Below are 23,554 nucleotides of genomic sequence, written 5' to 3' on the forward strand. Positions count from 1 at the left end.
TATATGAGTTTGTTAGAAAAACCACTTTCCTTTGCTCCTAGCGCCTTCTCGTTCGCTCTATAGCGTTTTGAGCGGATAAAGAGCACAAGTGTGCATGGAGACACAGGATGAATGGGAACTAGTTTTGTTATTGTACTTTTGATGAAAAGTCACTTTCTAGACATAAAATGTCACTTTTTTCACCTTATCATACTTTTTCATCAACTTTTGCATTTTAATGTAAACAATCATATTTCGTAATATTTTGGGTCAGAAACATTTCATAGTACTATATTATGTCTAACTATGTGAAAAAAATCAAATTGGAGTACGTCGTGCACTTGATTATATGAGTTTGTTAGAAAAACCACTTTCCTTTGCTCCTAGCGCCTTCTCGTTCGCTCTATAGCGTTTTGAGCGGATAAAGAGCACAAGTGTGCATGGAGACACAGGATGAATGGGAACTAGTTTTGTTATTGTACTTTTGATGAAAAGTCACTTTCTAGACATAAAATGTCACTTTTTTCACCTTATCATACTTTTTCATCAACTTTTGCATTTTAATGTAAACAATCATATTTCGTAATATTTTGGGTCAGAAACATTTCATAGTACTATATTATGTCTAACTATGTGAAAAAAATCAAATTGGAGTACGTCGTGCACTTGATTATATGAGTTTGTTAGAAAAACCACTTTCCTTTGCTCCTAGCGCCTTCTCGTTCGCTCTATAGCGTTTTGAGCGGATAAAGAGCACAAGTGTGCATGGAGACACAGGATGAATGGGAACTAGTTTTGTTATTGTACTTTTGATGAAAAGTCACTTTCTAGACATAAAATGTCACTTTTTTCACCTTATCATACTTTTTCATCAACTTTTGCATTTTAATGTAAACAATCATATTTCGTAATATTTTGGGTCAGAAACATTTCATAGTACTATATTATGTCTAACTATGTGAAAAAAATCAAATTGGAGTACGTCGTGCACTTGATTATATGAGTTTGTTAGAAAAACCACTTTCCTTTGCTCCTAGCGCCTTCTCGTTCGCTCTATAGCGTTTTGAGCGGATAAAGAGCACAAGTGTGCATGGAGACACAGGATGAATGGGAACTAGTTTTGTTATTGTACTTTTGATGAAAAGTCACTTTCTAGACATAAAATGTCACTTTTTTCACCTTATCATACTTTTTCATCAACTTTTGCATTTTAATGTAAACAATCATATTTCGTAATATTTTGGGTCAGAAACATTTCATAGTACTATATTATGTCTAACTATGTGAAAAAAATCAAATTGGAGTACGTCGTGCACTTGATTATATGAGTTTGTTAGAAAAACCACTTTCCTTTGCTCCTAGCGCCTTCTCGTTCGCTCTATAGCGTTTTGAGCGGATAAAGAGCACAAGTGTGCATGGAGACACAGGATGAATGGGAACTAGTTTTGTTATTGTACTTTTGATGAAAAGTCACTTTCTAGACATAAAATGTCACTTTTTTCACCTTATCATACTTTTTCATCAACTTTTGCATTTTAATGTAAACAATCATATTTCGTAATATTTTGGGTCAGAAACATTTCATAGTACTATATTATGTCTAACTATGTGAAAAAAATCAAATTGGAGTACGTCGTGCACTTGATTATATGAGTTTGTTAGAAAAACCACTTTCCTTTGCTCCTAGCGCCTTCTCGTTCGCTCTATAGCGTTTTGAGCGGATAAAGAGCACAAGTGTGCATGGAGACACAGGATGAATGGGAACTAGTTTTGTTATTGTACTTTTGATGAAAAGTCACTTTCTAGACATAAAATGTCACTTTTTTCACCTTATCATACTTTTTCATCAACTTTTGCATTTTAATGTAAACAATCATATTTCGTAATATTTTGGGTCAGAAACATTTCATAGTACTATATTATGTCTAACTATGTGAAAAAAATCAAATTGGAGTACGTCGTGCACTTGATTATATGAGTTTGTTAGAAAAACCACTTTCCTTTGCTCCTAGCGCCTTCTCGTTCGCTCTATAGCGTTTTGAGCGGATAAAGAGCACAAGTGTGCATGGAGACACAGGATGAATGGGAACTAGTTTTGTTATTGTACTTTTGATGAAAAGTCACTTTCTAGACATAAAATGTCACTTTTTTCACCTTATCATACTTTTTCATCAACTTTTGCATTTTAATGTAAACAATCATATTTCGTAATATTTTGGGTCAGAAACATTTCATAGTACTATATTATGTCTAACTATGTGAAAAAAATCAAATTGGAGTACGTCGTGCACTTGATTATATGAGTTTGTTAGAAAAACCACTTTCCTTTGCTCCTAGCGCCTTCTCGTTCGCTCTATAGCGTTTTGAGCGGATAAAGAGCACAAGTGTGCATGGAGACACAGGATGAATGGGAACTAGTTTTGTTATTGTACTTTTGATGAAAAGTCACTTTCTAGACATAAAATGTCACTTTTTTCACCTTATCATACTTTTTCATCAACTTTTGCATTTTAATGTAAACAATCATATTTCGTAATATTTTGGGTCAGAAACATTTCATAGTACTATATTATGTCTAACTATGTGAAAAAAATCAAATTGGAGTACGTCGTGCACTTGATTATATGAGTTTGTTAGAAAAACCACTTTCCTTTGCTCCTAGCGCCTTCTCGTTCGCTCTATAGCGTTTTGAGCGGATAAAGAGCACAAGTGTGCATGGAGACACAGGATGAATGGGAACTAGTTTTGTTATTGTACTTTTGATGAAAAGTCACTTTCTAGACATAAAATGTCACTTTTTTCACCTTATCATACTTTTTCATCAACTTTTGCATTTTAATGTAAACAATCATATTTCGTAATATTTTGGGTCAGAAACATTTCATAGTACTATATTATGTCTAACTATGTGAAAAAAATCAAATTGGAGTACGTCGTGCACTTGATTATATGAGTTTGTTAGAAAAACCACTTTCCTTTGCTCCTAGCGCCTTCTCGTTCGCTCTATAGCGTTTTGAGCGGATAAAGAGCACAAGTGTGCATGGAGACACAGGATGAATGGGAACTAGTTTTGTTATTGTACTTTTGATGAAAAGTCACTTTCTAGACATAAAATGTCACTTTTTTCACCTTATCATACTTTTTCATCAACTTTTGCATTTTAATGTAAACAATCATATTTCGTAATATTTTGGGTCAGAAACATTTCATAGTACTATATTATGTCTAACTATGTGAAAAAAATCAAATTGGAGTACGTCGTGCACTTGATTATATGAGTTTGTTAGAAAAACCACTTTCCTTTGCTCCTAGCGCCTTCTCGTTCGCTCTATAGCGTTTTGAGCGGATAAAGAGCACAAGTGTGCATGGAGACACAGGATGAATGGGAACTAGTTTTGTTATTGTACTTTTGATGAAAAGTCACTTTCTAGACATAAAATGTCACTTTTTTCACCTTATCATACTTTTTCATCAACTTTTGCATTTTAATGTAAACAATCATATTTCGTAATATTTTGGGTCAGAAACATTTCATAGTACTATATTATGTCTAACTATGTGAAAAAAATCAAATTGGAGTACGTCGTGCACTTGATTATATGAGTTTGTTAGAAAAACCACTTTCCTTTGCTCCTAGCGCCTTCTCGTTCGCTCTATAGCGTTTTGAGCGGATAAAGAGCACAAGTGTGCATGGAGACACAGGATGAATGGGAACTAGTTTTGTTATTGTACTTTTGATGAAAAGTCACTTTCTAGACATAAAATGTCACTTTTTTCACCTTATCATACTTTTTCATCAACTTTTGCATTTTAATGTAAACAATCATATTTCGTAATATTTTGGGTCAGAAACATTTCATAGTACTATATTATGTCTAACTATGTGAAAAAAATCAAATTGGAGTACGTCGTGCACTTGATTATATGAGTTTGTTAGAAAAACCACTTTCCTTTGCTCCTAGCGCCTTCTCGTTCGCTCTATAGCGTTTTGAGCGGATAAAGAGCACAAGTGTGCATGGAGACACAGGATGAATGGGAACTAGTTTTGTTATTGTACTTTTGATGAAAAGTCACTTTCTAGACATAAAATGTCACTTTTTTCACCTTATCATACTTTTTCATCAACTTTTGCATTTTAATGTAAACAATCATATTTCGTAATATTTTGGGTCAGAAACATTTCATAGTACTATATTATGTCTAACTATGTGAAAAAAATCAAATTGGAGTACGTCGTGCACTTGATTATATGAGTTTGTTAGAAAAACCACTTTCCTTTGCTCCTAGCGCCTTCTCGTTCGCTCTATAGCGTTTTGAGCGGATAAAGAGCACAAGTGTGCATGGAGACACAGGATGAATGGGAACTAGTTTTGTTATTGTACTTTTGATGAAAAGTCACTTTCTAGACATAAAATGTCACTTTTTTCACCTTATCATACTTTTTCATCAACTTTTGCATTTTAATGTAAACAATCATATTTCGTAATATTTTGGGTCAGAAACATTTCATAGTACTATATTATGTCTAACTATGTGAAAAAAATCAAATTGGAGTACGTCGTGCACTTGATTATATGAGTTTGTTAGAAAAACCACTTTCCTTTGCTCCTAGCGCCTTCTCGTTCGCTCTATAGCGTTTTGAGCGGATAAAGAGCACAAGTGTGCATGGAGACACAGGATGAATGGGAACTAGTTTTGTTATTGTACTTTTGATGAAAAGTCACTTTCTAGACATAAAATGTCACTTTTTTCACCTTATCATACTTTTTCATCAACTTTTGCATTTTAATGTAAACAATCATATTTCGTAATATTTTGGGTCAGAAACATTTCATAGTACTATATTATGTCTAACTATGTGAAAAAAATCAAATTGGAGTACGTCGTGCACTTGATTATATGAGTTTGTTAGAAAAACCACTTTCCTTTGCTCCTAGCGCCTTCTCGTTCGCTCTATAGCGTTTTGAGCGGATAAAGAGCACAAGTGTGCATGGAGACACAGGATGAATGGGAACTAGTTTTGTTATTGTACTTTTGATGAAAAGTCACTTTCTAGACATAAAATGTCACTTTTTTCACCTTATCATACTTTTTCATCAACTTTTGCATTTTAATGTAAACAATCATATTTCGTAATATTTTGGGTCAGAAACATTTCATAGTACTATATTATGTCTAACTATGTGAAAAAAATCAAATTGGAGTACGTCGTGCACTTGATTATATGAGTTTGTTAGAAAAACCACTTTCCTTTGCTCCTAGCGCCTTCTCGTTCGCTCTATAGCGTTTTGAGCGGATAAAGAGCACAAGTGTGCATGGAGACACAGGATGAATGGGAACTAGTTTTGTTATTGTACTTTTGATGAAAAGTCACTTTCTAGACATAAAATGTCACTTTTTTCACCTTATCATACTTTTTCATCAACTTTTGCATTTTAATGTAAACAATCATATTTCGTAATATTTTGGGTCAGAAACATTTCATAGTACTATATTATGTCTAACTATGTGAAAAAAATCAAATTGGAGTACGTCGTGCACTTGATTATATGAGTTTGTTAGAAAAACCACTTTCCTTTGCTCCTAGCGCCTTCTCGTTCGCTCTATAGCGTTTTGAGCGGATAAAGAGCACAAGTGTGCATGGAGACACAGGATGAATGGGAACTAGTTTTGTTATTGTACTTTTGATGAAAAGTCACTTTCTAGACATAAAATGTCACTTTTTTCACCTTATCATACTTTTTCATCAACTTTTGCATTTTAATGTAAACAATCATATTTCGTAATATTTTGGGTCAGAAACATTTCATAGTACTATATTATGTCTAACTATGTGAAAAAAATCAAATTGGAGTACGTCGTGCACTTGATTATATGAGTTTGTTAGAAAAACCACTTTCCTTTGCTCCTAGCGCCTTCTCGTTCGCTCTATAGCGTTTTGAGCGGATAAAGAGCACAAGTGTGCATGGAGACACAGGATGAATGGGAACTAGTTTTGTTATTGTACTTTTGATGAAAAGTCACTTTCTAGACATAAAATGTCACTTTTTTCACCTTATCATACTTTTTCATCAACTTTTGCATTTTAATGTAAACAATCATATTTCGTAATATTTTGGGTCAGAAACATTTCATAGTACTATATTATGTCTAACTATGTGAAAAAAATCAAATTGGAGTACGTCGTGCACTTGATTATATGAGTTTGTTAGAAAAACCACTTTCCTTTGCTCCTAGCGCCTTCTCGTTCGCTCTATAGCGTTTTGAGCGGATAAAGAGCACAAGTGTGCATGGAGACACAGGATGAATGGGAACTAGTTTTGTTATTGTACTTTTGATGAAAAGTCACTTTCTAGACATAAAATGTCACTTTTTTCACCTTATCATACTTTTTCATCAACTTTTGCATTTTAATGTAAACAATCATATTTCGTAATATTTTGGGTCAGAAACATTTCATAGTACTATATTATGTCTAACTATGTGAAAAAAATCAAATTGGAGTACGTCGTGCACTTGATTATATGAGTTTGTTAGAAAAACCACTTTCCTTTGCTCCTAGCGCCTTCTCGTTCGCTCTATAGCGTTTTGAGCGGATAAAGAGCACAAGTGTGCATGGAGACACAGGATGAATGGGAACTAGTTTTGTTATTGTACTTTTGATGAAAAGTCACTTTCTAGACATAAAATGTCACTTTTTTCACCTTATCATACTTTTTCATCAACTTTTGCATTTTAATGTAAACAATCATATTTCGTAATATTTTGGGTCAGAAACATTTCATAGTACTATATTATGTCTAACTATGTGAAAAAAATCAAATTGGAGTACGTCGTGCACTTGATTATATGAGTTTGTTAGAAAAACCACTTTCCTTTGCTCCTAGCGCCTTCTCGTTCGCTCTATAGCGTTTTGAGCGGATAAAGAGCACAAGTGTGCATGGAGACACAGGATGAATGGGAACTAGTTTTGTTATTGTACTTTTGATGAAAAGTCACTTTCTAGACATAAAATGTCACTTTTTTCACCTTATCATACTTTTTCATCAACTTTTGCATTTTAATGTAAACAATCATATTTCGTAATATTTTGGGTCAGAAACATTTCATAGTACTATATTATGTCTAACTATGTGAAAAAAATCAAATTGGAGTACGTCGTGCACTTGATTATATGAGTTTGTTAGAAAAACCACTTTCCTTTGCTCCTAGCGCCTTCTCGTTCGCTCTATAGCGTTTTGAGCGGATAAAGAGCACAAGTGTGCATGGAGACACAGGATGAATGGGAACTAGTTTTGTTATTGTACTTTTGATGAAAAGTCACTTTCTAGACATAAAATGTCACTTTTTTCACCTTATCATACTTTTTCATCAACTTTTGCATTTTAATGTAAACAATCATATTTCGTAATATTTTGGGTCAGAAACATTTCATAGTACTATATTATGTCTAACTATGTGAAAAAAATCAAATTGGAGTACGTCGTGCACTTGATTATATGAGTTTGTTAGAAAAACCACTTTCCTTTGCTCCTAGCGCCTTCTCGTTCGCTCTATAGCGTTTTGAGCGGATAAAGAGCACAAGTGTGCATGGAGACACAGGATGAATGGGAACTAGTTTTGTTATTGTACTTTTGATGAAAAGTCACTTTCTAGACATAAAATGTCACTTTTTTCACCTTATCATACTTTTTCATCAACTTTTGCATTTTAATGTAAACAATCATATTTCGTAATATTTTGGGTCAGAAACATTTCATAGTACTATATTATGTCTAACTATGTGAAAAAAATCAAATTGGAGTACGTCGTGCACTTGATTATATGAGTTTGTTAGAAAAACCACTTTCCTTTGCTCCTAGCGCCTTCTCGTTCGCTCTATAGCGTTTTGAGCGGATAAAGAGCACAAGTGTGCATGGAGACACAGGATGAATGGGAACTAGTTTTGTTATTGTACTTTTGATGAAAAGTCACTTTCTAGACATAAAATGTCACTTTTTTCACCTTATCATACTTTTTCATCAACTTTTGCATTTTAATGTAAACAATCATATTTCGTAATATTTTGGGTCAGAAACATTTCATAGTACTATATTATGTCTAACTATGTGAAAAAAATCAAATTGGAGTACGTCGTGCACTTGATTATATGAGTTTGTTAGAAAAACCACTTTCCTTTGCTCCTAGCGCCTTCTCGTTCGCTCTATAGCGTTTTGAGCGGATAAAGAGCACAAGTGTGCATGGAGACACAGGATGAATGGGAACTAGTTTTGTTATTGTACTTTTGATGAAAAGTCACTTTCTAGACATAAAATGTCACTTTTTTCACCTTATCATACTTTTTCATCAACTTTTGCATTTTAATGTAAACAATCATATTTCGTAATATTTTGGGTCAGAAACATTTCATAGTACTATATTATGTCTAACTATGTGAAAAAAATCAAATTGGAGTACGTCGTGCACTTGATTATATGAGTTTGTTAGAAAAACCACTTTCCTTTGCTCCTAGCGCCTTCTCGTTCGCTCTATAGCGTTTTGAGCGGATAAAGAGCACAAGTGTGCATGGAGACACAGGATGAATGGGAACTAGTTTTGTTATTGTACTTTTGATGAAAAGTCACTTTCTAGACATAAAATGTCACTTTTTTCACCTTATCATACTTTTTCATCAACTTTTGCATTTTAATGTAAACAATCATATTTCGTAATATTTTGGGTCAGAAACATTTCATAGTACTATATTATGTCTAACTATGTGAAAAAAATCAAATTGGAGTACGTCGTGCACTTGATTATATGAGTTTGTTAGAAAAACCACTTTCCTTTGCTCCTAGCGCCTTCTCGTTCGCTCTATAGCGTTTTGAGCGGATAAAGAGCACAAGTGTGCATGGAGACACAGGATGAATGGGAACTAGTTTTGTTATTGTACTTTTGATGAAAAGTCACTTTCTAGACATAAAATGTCACTTTTTTCACCTTATCATACTTTTTCATCAACTTTTGCATTTTAATGTAAACAATCATATTTCGTAATATTTTGGGTCAGAAACATTTCATAGTACTATATTATGTCTAACTATGTGAAAAAAATCAAATTGGAGTACGTCGTGCACTTGATTATATGAGTTTGTTAGAAAAACCACTTTCCTTTGCTCCTAGCGCCTTCTCGTTCGCTCTATAGCGTTTTGAGCGGATAAAGAGCACAAGTGTGCATGGAGACACAGGATGAATGGGAACTAGTTTTGTTATTGTACTTTTGATGAAAAGTCACTTTCTAGACATAAAATGTCACTTTTTTCACCTTATCATACTTTTTCATCAACTTTTGCATTTTAATGTAAACAATCATATTTCGTAATATTTTGGGTCAGAAACATTTCATAGTACTATATTATGTCTAACTATGTGAAAAAAATCAAATTGGAGTACGTCGTGCACTTGATTATATGAGTTTGTTAGAAAAACCACTTTCCTTTGCTCCTAGCGCCTTCTCGTTCGCTCTATAGCGTTTTGAGCGGATAAAGAGCACAAGTGTGCATGGAGACACAGGATGAATGGGAACTAGTTTTGTTATTGTACTTTTGATGAAAAGTCACTTTCTAGACATAAAATGTCACTTTTTTCACCTTATCATACTTTTTCATCAACTTTTGCATTTTAATGTAAACAATCATATTTCGTAATATTTTGGGTCAGAAACATTTCATAGTACTATATTATGTCTAACTATGTGAAAAAAATCAAATTGGAGTACGTCGTGCACTTGATTATATGAGTTTGTTAGAAAAACCACTTTCCTTTGCTCCTAGCGCCTTCTCGTTCGCTCTATAGCGTTTTGAGCGGATAAAGAGCACAAGTGTGCATGGAGACACAGGATGAATGGGAACTAGTTTTGTTATTGTACTTTTGATGAAAAGTCACTTTCTAGACATAAAATGTCACTTTTTTCACCTTATCATACTTTTTCATCAACTTTTGCATTTTAATGTAAACAATCATATTTCGTAATATTTTGGGTCAGAAACATTTCATAGTACTATATTATGTCTAACTATGTGAAAAAAATCAAATTGGAGTACGTCGTGCACTTGATTATATGAGTTTGTTAGAAAAACCACTTTCCTTTGCTCCTAGCGCCTTCTCGTTCGCTCTATAGCGTTTTGAGCGGATAAAGAGCACAAGTGTGCATGGAGACACAGGATGAATGGGAACTAGTTTTGTTATTGTACTTTTGATGAAAAGTCACTTTCTAGACATAAAATGTCACTTTTTTCACCTTATCATACTTTTTCATCAACTTTTGCATTTTAATGTAAACAATCATATTTCGTAATATTTTGGGTCAGAAACATTTCATAGTACTATATTATGTCTAACTATGTGAAAAAAATCAAATTGGAGTACGTCGTGCACTTGATTATATGAGTTTGTTAGAAAAACCACTTTCCTTTGCTCCTAGCGCCTTCTCGTTCGCTCTATAGCGTTTTGAGCGGATAAAGAGCACAAGTGTGCATGGAGACACAGGATGAATGGGAACTAGTTTTGTTATTGTACTTTTGATGAAAAGTCACTTTCTAGACATAAAATGTCACTTTTTTCACCTTATCATACTTTTTCATCAACTTTTGCATTTTAATGTAAACAATCATATTTCGTAATATTTTGGGTCAGAAACATTTCATAGTACTATATTATGTCTAACTATGTGAAAAAAATCAAATTGGAGTACGTCGTGCACTTGATTATATGAGTTTGTTAGAAAAACCACTTTCCTTTGCTCCTAGCGCCTTCTCGTTCGCTCTATAGCGTTTTGAGCGGATAAAGAGCACAAGTGTGCATGGAGACACAGGATGAATGGGAACTAGTTTTGTTATTGTACTTTTGATGAAAAGTCACTTTCTAGACATAAAATGTCACTTTTTTCACCTTATCATACTTTTTCATCAACTTTTGCATTTTAATGTAAACAATCATATTTCGTAATATTTTGGGTCAGAAACATTTCATAGTACTATATTATGTCTAACTATGTGAAAAAAATCAAATTGGAGTACGTCGTGCACTTGATTATATGAGTTTGTTAGAAAAACCACTTTCCTTTGCTCCTAGCGCCTTCTCGTTCGCTCTATAGCGTTTTGAGCGGATAAAGAGCACAAGTGTGCATGGAGACACAGGATGAATGGGAACTAGTTTTGTTATTGTACTTTTGATGAAAAGTCACTTTCTAGACATAAAATGTCACTTTTTTCACCTTATCATACTTTTTCATCAACTTTTGCATTTTAATGTAAACAATCATATTTCGTAATATTTTGGGTCAGAAACATTTCATAGTACTATATTATGTCTAACTATGTGAAAAAAATCAAATTGGAGTACGTCGTGCACTTGATTATATGAGTTTGTTAGAAAAACCACTTTCCTTTGCTCCTAGCGCCTTCTCGTTCGCTCTATAGCGTTTTGAGCGGATAAAGAGCACAAGTGTGCATGGAGACACAGGATGAATGGGAACTAGTTTTGTTATTGTACTTTTGATGAAAAGTCACTTTCTAGACATAAAATGTCACTTTTTTCACCTTATCATACTTTTTCATCAACTTTTGCATTTTAATGTAAACAATCATATTTCGTAATATTTTGGGTCAGAAACATTTCATAGTACTATATTATGTCTAACTATGTGAAAAAAATCAAATTGGAGTACGTCGTGCACTTGATTATATGAGTTTGTTAGAAAAACCACTTTCCTTTGCTCCTAGCGCCTTCTCGTTCGCTCTATAGCGTTTTGAGCGGATAAAGAGCACAAGTGTGCATGGAGACACAGGATGAATGGGAACTAGTTTTGTTATTGTACTTTTGATGAAAAGTCACTTTCTAGACATAAAATGTCACTTTTTTCACCTTATCATACTTTTTCATCAACTTTTGCATTTTAATGTAAACAATCATATTTCGTAATATTTTGGGTCAGAAACATTTCATAGTACTATATTATGTCTAACTATGTGAAAAAAATCAAATTGGAGTACGTCGTGCACTTGATTATATGAGTTTGTTAGAAAAACCACTTTCCTTTGCTCCTAGCGCCTTCTCGTTCGCTCTATAGCGTTTTGAGCGGATAAAGAGCACAAGTGTGCATGGAGACACAGGATGAATGGGAACTAGTTTTGTTATTGTACTTTTGATGAAAAGTCACTTTCTAGACATAAAATGTCACTTTTTTCACCTTATCATACTTTTTCATCAACTTTTGCATTTTAATGTAAACAATCATATTTCGTAATATTTTGGGTCAGAAACATTTCATAGTACTATATTATGTCTAACTATGTGAAAAAAATCAAATTGGAGTACGTCGTGCACTTGATTATATGAGTTTGTTAGAAAAACCACTTTCCTTTGCTCCTAGCGCCTTCTCGTTCGCTCTATAGCGTTTTGAGCGGATAAAGAGCACAAGTGTGCATGGAGACACAGGATGAATGGGAACTAGTTTTGTTATTGTACTTTTGATGAAAAGTCACTTTCTAGACATAAAATGTCACTTTTTTCACCTTATCATACTTTTTCATCAACTTTTGCATTTTAATGTAAACAATCATATTTCGTAATATTTTGGGTCAGAAACATTTCATAGTACTATATTATGTCTAACTATGTGAAAAAAATCAAATTGGAGTACGTCGTGCACTTGATTATATGAGTTTGTTAGAAAAACCACTTTCCTTTGCTCCTAGCGCCTTCTCGTTCGCTCTATAGCGTTTTGAGCGGATAAAGAGCACAAGTGTGCATGGAGACACAGGATGAATGGGAACTAGTTTTGTTATTGTACTTTTGATGAAAAGTCACTTTCTAGACATAAAATGTCACTTTTTTCACCTTATCATACTTTTTCATCAACTTTTGCATTTTAATGTAAACAATCATATTTCGTAATATTTTGGGTCAGAAACATTTCATAGTACTATATTATGTCTAACTATGTGAAAAAAATCAAATTGGAGTACGTCGTGCACTTGATTATATGAGTTTGTTAGAAAAACCACTTTCCTTTGCTCCTAGCGCCTTCTCGTTCGCTCTATAGCGTTTTGAGCGGATAAAGAGCACAAGTGTGCATGGAGACACAGGATGAATGGGAACTAGTTTTGTTATTGTACTTTTGATGAAAAGTCACTTTCTAGACATAAAATGTCACTTTTTTCACCTTATCATACTTTTTCATCAACTTTTGCATTTTAATGTAAACAATCATATTTCGTAATATTTTGGGTCAGAAACATTTCATAGTACTATATTATGTCTAACTATGTGAAAAAAATCAAATTGGAGTACGTCGTGCACTTGATTATATGAGTTTGTTAGAAAAACCACTTTCCTTTGCTCCTAGCGCCTTCTCGTTCGCTCTATAGCGTTTTGAGCGGATAAAGAGCACAAGTGTGCATGGAGACACAGGATGAATGGGAACTAGTTTTGTTATTGTACTTTTGATGAAAAGTCACTTTCTAGACATAAAATGTCACTTTTTTCACCTTATCATACTTTTTCATCAACTTTTGCATTTTAATGTAAACAATCATATTTCGTAATATTTTGGGTCAGAAACATTTCATAGTACTATATTATGTCTAACTATGTGAAAAAAATCAAATTGGAGTACGTCGTGCACTTGATTATATGAGTTTGTTAGAAAAACCACTTTCCTTTGCTCCTAGCGCCTTCTCGTTCGCTCTATAGCGTTTTGAGCGGATAAAGAGCACAAGTGTGCATGGAGACACAGGATGAATGGGAACTAGTTTTGTTATTGTACTTTTGATGAAAAGTCACTTTCTAGACATAAAATGTCACTTTTTTCACCTTATCATACTTTTTCATCAACTTTTGCATTTTAATGTAAACAATCATATTTCGTAATATTTTGGGTCAGAAACATTTCATAGTACTATATTATGTCTAACTATGTGAAAAAAATCAAATTGGAGTACGTCGTGCACTTGATTATATGAGTTTGTTAGAAAAACCACTTTCCTTTGCTCCTAGCGCCTTCTCGTTCGCTCTATAGCGTTTTGAGCGGATAAAGAGCACAAGTGTGCATGGAGACACAGGATGAATGGGAACTAGTTTTGTTATTGTACTTTTGATGAAAAGTCACTTTCTAGACATAAAATGTCACTTTTTTCACCTTATCATACTTTTTCATCAACTTTTGCATTTTAATGTAAACAATCATATTTCGTAATATTTTGGGTCAGAAACATTTCATAGTACTATATTATGTCTAACTATGTGAAAAAAATCAAATTGGAGTACGTCGTGCACTTGATTATATGAGTTTGTTAGAAAAACCACTTTCCTTTGCTCCTAGCGCCTTCTCGTTCGCTCTATAGCGTTTTGAGCGGATAAAGAGCACAAGTGTGCATGGAGACACAGGATGAATGGGAACTAGTTTTGTTATTGTACTTTTGATGAAAAGTCACTTTCTAGACATAAAATGTCACTTTTTTCACCTTATCATACTTTTTCATCAACTTTTGCATTTTAATGTAAACAATCATATTTCGTAATATTTTGGGTCAGAAACATTTCATAGTACTATATTATGTCTAACTATGTGAAAAAAATCAAATTGGAGTACGTCGTGCACTTGATTATATGAGTTTGTTAGAAAAACCACTTTCCTTTGCTCCTAGCGCCTTCTCGTTCGCTCTATAGCGTTTTGAGCGGATAAAGAGCACAAGTGTGCATGGAGACACAGGATGAATGGGAACTAGTTTTGTTATTGTACTTTTGATGAAAAGTCACTTTCTAGACATAAAATGTCACTTTTTTCACCTTATCATACTTTTTCATCAACTTTTGCATTTTAATGTAAACAATCATATTTCGTAATATTTTGGGTCAGAAACATTTCATAGTACTATATTATGTCTAACTATGTGAAAAAAATCAAATTGGAGTACGTCGTGCACTTGATTATATGAGTTTGTTAGAAAAACCACTTTCCTTTGCTCCTAGCGCCTTCTCGTTCGCTCTATAGCGTTTTGAGCGGATAAAGAGCACAAGTGTGCATGGAGACACAGGATGAATGGGAACTAGTTTTGTTATTGTACTTTTGATGAAAAGTCACTTTCTAGACATAAAATGTCACTTTTTTCACCTTATCATACTTTTTCATCAACTTTTGCATTTTAATGTAAACAATCATATTTCGTAATATTTTGGGTCAGAAACATTTCATAGTACTATATTATGTCTAACTATGTGAAAAAAATCAAATTGGAGTACGTCGTGCACTTGATTATATGAGTTTGTTAGAAAAACCACTTTCCTTTGCTCCTAGCGCCTTCTCGTTCGCTCTATAGCGTTTTGAGCGGATAAAGAGCACAAGTGTGCATGGAGACACAGGATGAATGGGAACTAGTTTTGTTATTGTACTTTTGATGAAAAGTCACTTTCTAGACATAAAATGTCACTTTTTTCACCTTATCATACTTTTTCATCAACTTTTGCATTTTAATGTAAACAATCATATTTCGTAATATTTTGGGTCAGAAACATTTCATAGTACTATATTATGTCTAACTATGTGAAAAAAATCAAATTGGAGTACGTCGTGCACTTGATTATATGAGTTTGTTAGAAAAACCACTTTCCTTTGCTCCTAGCGCCTTCTCGTTCGCTCTATAGCGTTTTGAGCGGATAAAGAGCACAAGTGTGCATGGAGACACAGGATGAATGGGAACTAGTTTTGTTATTGTACTTTTGATGAAAAGTCACTTTCTAGACATAAAATGTCACTTTTTTCACCTTATCATACTTTTTCATCAACTTTTGCATTTTAATGTAAACAATCATATTTCGTAATATTTTGGGTCAGAAACATTTCATAGTACTATATTATGTCTAACTATGTGAAAAAAATCAAATTGGAGTACGTCGTGCACTTGATTATATGAGTTTGTTAGAAAAACCACTTTCCTTTGCTCCTAGCGCCTTCTCGTTCGCTCTATAGCGTTTTGAGCGGATAAAGAGCACAAGTGTGCATGGAGACACAGGATGAATGGGAACTAGTTTTGTTATTGTACTTTTGATGAAAAGTCACTTTCTAGACATAAAATGTCACTTTTTTCACCTTATCATACTTTTTCATCAACTTTTGCATTTTAATGTAAACAATCATATTTCGTAATATTTTGGGTCAGAAACATTTCATAGTACTATATTATGTCTAACTATGTGAAAAAAATCAAATTGGAGTACGTCGTGCACTTGATTATATGAGTTTGTTAGAAAAACCACTTTCCTTTGCTCCTAGCGCCTTCTCGTTCGCTCTATAGCGTTTTGAGCGGATAAAGAGCACAAGTGTGCATGGAGACACAGGATGAATGGGAACTAGTTTTGTTATTGTACTTTTGATGAAAAGTCACTTTCTAGACATAAAATGTCACTTTTTTCACCTTATCATACTTTTTCATCAACTTTTGCATTTTAATGTAAACAATCATATTTCGTAATATTTTGGGTCAGAAACATTTCATAGTACTATATTATGTCTAACTATGTGAAAAAAATCAAATTGGAGTACGTCGTGCACTTGATTATATGAGTTTGTTAGAAAAACCACTTTCCTTTGCTCCTAGCGCCTTCTCGTTCGCTCTATAGCGTTTTGAGCGGATAAAGAGCACAAGTGTGCATGGAGACACAGGATGAATGGGAACTAGTTTTGTTATTGTACTTTTGATGAAAAGTCACTTTCTAGACATAAAATGTCACTTTTTTCACCTTATCATACTTTTTCATCAACTTTTGCATTTTAATGTAAACAATCATATTTCGTAATATTTTGGGTCAGAAACATTTCATAGTACTATATTATGTCTAACTATGTGAAAAAAATCAAATTGGAGTACGTCGTGCACTTGATTATATGAGTTTGTTAGAAAAACCACTTTCCTTTGCTCCTAGCGCCTTCTCGTTCGCTCTATAGCGTTTTGAGCGGATAAAGAGCACAAGTGTGCATGGAGACACAGGATGAATGGGAACTAGTTTTGTTATTGTACTTTTGATGAAAAGTCACTTTCTAGACATAAAATGTCACTTTTTTCACCTTATCATACTTTTTCATCAACTTTTGCATTTTAATGTAAACAATCATATTTCGTAATATTTTGGGTCAGAAACATTTCATAGTACTATATTATGTCTAACTATGTGAAAAAAATCAAATTGGAGTACGTCGTGCACTTGATTATATGAGTTTGTTAGAAAAACCACTTTCCTTTGCTCCTAGCGCCTTCTCGTTCGCTCTATAGCGTTTTGAGCGGATAAAGAGCACAAGTGTGCATGGAGACACAGGATGAATGGGAACTAGTTTTGTTATTGTACTTTTGATGAAAAGTCACTTTCTAGACATAAAATGTCACTTTTTTCACCTTATCATACTTTTTCATCAACTTTTGCATTTTAATGTAAACAATCATATTTCGTAATATTTTGGGTCAGAAACATTTCATAGTACTATATTATGTCTAACTATGTGAAAAAAATCAAATTGGAGTACGTCGTGCACTTGATTATATGAGTTTGTTAGAAAAACCACTTTCCTTTGCTCCTAGCGCCTTCTCGTTCGCTCTATAGCGTTTTGAGCGGATAAAGAGCACAAGTGTGCATGGAGACACAGGATGAATGGGAACTAGTTTTGTTATTGTACTTTTGATGAAAAGTCACTTTCTAGACATAAAATGTCACTTTTTTCACCTTATCATACTTTTTCATCAACTTTTGCATTTTAATGTAAACAATCATATTTCGTAATATTTTGGGTCAGAAACATTTCATAGTACTATATTATGTCTAACTATGTGAAAAAAATCAAATTGGAGTACGTCGTGCACTTGATTATATGAGTTTGTTAGAAAAACCACTTTCCTTTGCTCCTAGCGCCTTCTCGTTCGCTCTATAGCGTTTTGAGCGGATAAAGAGCACAAGTGTGCATGGAGACACAGGATGAATGGGAACTAGTTTTGTTATTGTACTTTTGATGAAAAGTCACTTTCTAGACATAAAATGTCACTTTTTTCACCTTATCATACTTTTTCATCAACTTTTGCATTTTAATGTAAACAATCATATTTCGTAATATTTTGGGTCAGAAACATTTCATAGTACTATATTATGTCTAACTATGTGAAAAAAATCAAATTGGAGTACGTCGTGCACTTGATTATATGAGTTTGTTAGAAAAACCACTTTCCTTTGCTCCTAGCGCCTTCTCGTTCGCTCTATAGCGTTTTGAGCGGATAAAGAGCACAAGTGTGCATGGAGACACAGGATGAATGGGAACTAGTTTTGTTATTGTACTTTTGATGAAAAGTCACTTTCTAGACATAAAATGTCACTTTTTTCACCTTATCATACTTTTTCATCAACTTTTGCATTTTAATGTAAACAATCATATTTCGTAATATTTTGGGTCAGAAACATTTCATAGTACTATATTATGTCTAACTATGTGAAAAAAATCAAATTGGAGTACGTCGTGCACTTGATTATATGAGTTTGTTAGAAAAACCACTTTCCTTTGCTCCTAGCGCCTTCTCGTTCGCTCTATAGCGTTTTGAGCGGATAAAGAGCACAAGTGTGCATGGAGACACAGGATGAATGGGAACTAGTTTTGTTATTGTACTTTTGATGAAAAGTCACTTTCTAGACATAAAATGTCACTTTTTTCACCTTATCATACTTTTTCATCAACTTTTGCATTTTAATGTAAACAATCATATTTCGTAATATTTTGGGTCAGAAACATTTCATAGTACTATATTATGTCTAACTATGTGAAAAAAATCAAATTGGAGTACGTCGTGCACTTGATTATATGAGTTTGTTAGAAAAACCACTTTCCTTTGCTCCTAGCGCCTTCTCGTTCGCTCTATAGCGTTTTGAGCGGATAAAGAGCACAAGTGTGCATGGAGACACAGGATGAATGGGAACTAGTTTTGTTATTGTACTTTTGATGAAAAGTCACTTTCTAGACATAAAATGTCACTTTTTTCACCTTATCATACTTTTTCATCAACTTTTGCATTTTAATGTAAACAATCATATTTCGTAATATTTTGGGTCAGAAACATTTCATAGTACTATATTATGTCTAACTATGTGAAAAAAATCAAATTGGAGTACGTCGTGCACTTGATTATATGAGTTTGTTAGAAAAACCACTTTCCTTTGCTCCTAGCGCCTTCTCGTTCGCTCTATAGCGTTTTGAGCGGATAAAGAGCACAAGTGTGCATGGAGACACAGGATGAATGGGAACTAGTTTTGTTATTGTACTTTTGATGAAAAGTCACTTTCTAGACATAAAATGTCACTTTTTTCACCTTATCATACTTTTTCATCAACTTTTGCATTTTAATGTAAACAATCATATTTCGTAATATTTTGGGTCAGAAACATTTCATAGTACTATATTATGTCTAACTATGTGAAAAAAATCAAATTGGAGTACGTCGTGCACTTGATTATATGAGTTTGTTAGAAAAACCACTTTCCTTTGCTCCTAGCGCCTTCTCGTTCGCTCTATAGCGTTTTGAGCGGATAAAGAGCACAAGTGTGCATGGAGACACAGGATGAATGGGAACTAGTTTTGTTATTGTACTTTTGATGAAAAGTCACTTTCTAGACATAAAATGTCACTTTTTTCACCTTATCATACTTTTTCATCAACTTTTGCATTTTAATGTAAACAATCATATTTCGTAATATTTTGGGTCAGAAACATTTCATAGTACTATATTATGTCTAACTATGTGAAAAAAATCAAATTGGAGTACGTCGTGCACTTGATTATATGAGTTTGTTAGAAAAACCACTTTCCTTTGCTCCTAGCGCCTTCTCGTTCGCTCTATAGCGTTTTGAGCGGATAAAGAGCACAAGTGTGCATGGAGACACAGGATGAATGGGAACTAGTTTTGTTATTGTACTTTTGATGAAAAGTCACTTTCTAGACATAAAATGTCACTTTTTTCACCTTATCATACTTTTTCATCAACTTTTGCATTTTAATGTAAACAATCATATTTCGTAATATTTTGGGTCAGAAACATTTCATAGTACTATATTATGTCTAACTATGTGAAAAAAATCAAATTGGAGTACGTCGTGCACTTGATTATATGAGTTTGTTAGAAAAACCACTTTCCTTTGCTCCTAGCGCCTTCTCGTTCGCTCTATAGCGTTTTGAGCGGATAAAGAGCACAAGTGTGCATGGAGACACAGGATGAATGGGAACTAGTTTTGTTATTGTACTTTTGATGAAAAGTCACTTTCTAGACATAAAATGTCACTTTTTTCACCTTATCATACTTTTTCATCAACTTTTGCATTTTAATGTAAACAATCATATTTCGTAATATTTTGGGTCAGAAACATTTCATAGTACTATATTATGTCTAACTATGTGAAAAAAATCAAATTGGAGTACGTCGTGCACTTGATTATATGAGTTTGTTAGAAAAACCACTTTCCTTTGCTCCTAGCGCCTTCTCGTTCGCTCTATAGCGTTTTGAGCGGATAAAGAGCACAAGTGTGCATGGAGACACAGGATGAATGGGAACTAGTTTTGTTATTGTACTTTTGATGAAAAGTCACTTTCTAGACATAAAATGTCACTTTTTTCACCTTATCATACTTTTTCATCAACTTTTGCATTTTAATGTAAACAATCATATTTCGTAATATTTTGGGTCAGAAACATTTCATAGTACTATATTATGTCTAACTATGTGAAAAAAATCAAATTGGAGTACGTCGTGCACTTGATTATATGAGTTTGTTAGAAAAACCACTTTCCTTTGCTCCTAGCGCCTTCTCGTTCGCTCTATAGCGTTTTGAGCGGATAAAGAGCACAAGTGTGCATGGAGACACAGGATGAATGGGAACTAGTTTTGTTATTGTACTTTTGATGAAAAGTCACTTTCTAGACATAAAATGTCACTTTTTTCACCTTATCATACTTTTTCATCAACTTTTGCATTTTAATGTAAACAATCATATTTCGTAATATTTTGGGTCAGAAACATTTCATAGTACTATATTATGTCTAACTATGTGAAAAAAATCAAATTGGAGTACGTCGTGCACTTGATTATATGAGTTTGTTAGAAAAACCACTTTCCTTTGCTCCTAGCGCCTTCTCGTTCGCTCTATAGCGTTTTGAGCGGATAAAGAGCACAAGTGTGCATGGAGACACAGGATGAATGGGAACTAGTTTTGTTATTGTACTTTTGATGAAAAGTCACTTTCTAGACATAAAATGTCACTTTTTTCACCTTATCATACTTTTTCATCAACTTTTGCATTTTAATGTAAACAATCATATTTCGTAATATTTTGGGTCAGAAACATTTCATAGTACTATATTATGTCTAACTATGTGAAAAAAATCAAATTGGAGTACGTCGTGCACTTGATTATATGAGTTTGTTAGAAAAACCACTTTCCTTTGCTCCTAGCGCCTTCTCGTTCGCTCTATAGCGTTTTGAGCGGATAAAGAGCACAAGTGTGCATGGAGACACAGGATGAATGGGAACTAGTTTTGTTATTGTACTTTTGATGAAAAGTCACTTTCTAGACATAAAATGTCACTTTTTTCACCTTATCATACTTTTTCATCAACTTTTGCATTTTAATGTAAACAATCATATTTCGTAATATTTTGGGTCAGAAACATTTCATAGTACTATATTATGTCTAACTATGTGAAAAAAATCAAATTGGAGTACGTCGTGCACTTGATTATATGAGTTTGTTAGAAAAACCACTTTCCTTTGCTCCTAGCGCCTTCTCGTTCGCTCTATAGCGTTTTGAGCGGATAAAGAGCACAAGTGTGCATGGAGACACAGGATGAATGGGAACTAGTTTTGTTATTGTACTTTTGATGAAAAGTCACTTTCTAGACATAAAATGTCACTTTTTTCACCTTATCATACTTTTTCATCAACTTTTGCATTTTAATGTAAACAATCATATTTCGTAATATTTTGGGTCAGAAACATTTCATAGTACTATATTATGTCTAACTATGTGAAAAAAATCAAATTGGAGTACGTCGTGCACTTGATTATATGAGTTTGTTAGAAAAACCACTTTCCTTTGCTCCTAGCGCCTTCTCGTTCGCTCTATAGCGTTTTGAGCGGATAAAGAGCACAAGTGTGCATGGAGACACAGGATGAATGGGAACTAGTTTTGTTATTGTACTTTTGATGAAAAGTCACTTTCTAGACATAAAATGTCACTTTTTTCACCTTATCATACTTTTTCATCAACTTTTGCATTTTAATGTAAACAATCATATTTCGTAATATTTTGGGTCAGAAACATTTCATAGTACTATATTATGTCTAACTATGTGAAAAAAATCAAATTGGAGTACGTCGTGCACTTGATTATATGAGTTTGTTAGAAAAACCACTTTCCTTTGCTCCTAGCGCCTTCTCGTTCGCTCTATAGCGTTTTGAGCGGATAAAGAGCACAAGTGTGCATGGAGACACAGGATGAATGGGAACTAGTTTTGTTATTGTACTTTTGATGAAAAGTCACTTTCTAGACATAAAATGTCACTTTTTTCACCTTATCATACTTTTTCATCAACTTTTGCATTTTAATGTAAACAATCATATTTCGTAATATTTTGGGTCAGAAACATTTCATAGTACTATATTATGTCTAACTATGTGAAAAAAATCAAATTGGAGTACGTCGTGCACTTGATTATATGAGTTTGTTAGAAAAACCACTTTCCTTTGCTCCTAGCGCCTTCTCGTTCGCTCTATAGCGTTTTGAGCGGATAAAGAGCACAAGTGTGCATGGAGACACAGGATGAATGGGAACTAGTTTTGTTATTGTACTTTTGATGAAAAGTCACTTTCTAGACATAAAATGTCACTTTTTTCACCTTATCATACTTTTTCATCAACTTTTGCATTTTAATGTAAACAATCATATTTCGTAATATTTTGGGTCAGAAACATTTCATAGTACTATATTATGTCTAACTATGTGAAAAAAATCAAATTGGAGTACGTCGTGCACTTGATTATATGAGTTTGTTAGAAAAACCACTTTCCTTTGCTCCTAGCGCCTTCTCGTTCGCTCTATAGCGTTTTGAGCGGATAAAGAGCACAAGTGTGCATGGAGACACAGGATGAATGGGAACTAGTTTTGTTATTGTACTTTTGATGAAAAGTCACTTTCTAGACATAAAATGTCACTTTTTTCACCTTATCATACTTTTTCATCAACTTTTGCATTTTAATGTAAACAATCATATTTCGTAATATTTTGGGTCAGAAACATTTCATAGTACTATATTATGTCTAACTATGTGAAAAAAATCAAATTGGAGTACGTCGTGCACTTGATTATATGAGTTTGTTAGAAAAACCACTTTCCTTTGCTCCTAGCGCCTTCTCGTTCGCTCTATAGCGTTTTGAGCGGATAAAGAGCACAAGTGTGCATGGAGACACAGGATGAATGGGAACTAGTTTTGTTATTGTACTTTTGATGAAAAGTCACT

This window comes from Ictalurus punctatus, chromosome 16 (genome assembly GCF_001660625.3).
Source record: "Ictalurus punctatus breed USDA103 chromosome 16, Coco_2.0, whole genome shotgun sequence".
Taxonomy (NCBI): Eukaryota; Metazoa; Chordata; class Actinopteri; order Siluriformes; family Ictaluridae; genus Ictalurus; species Ictalurus punctatus.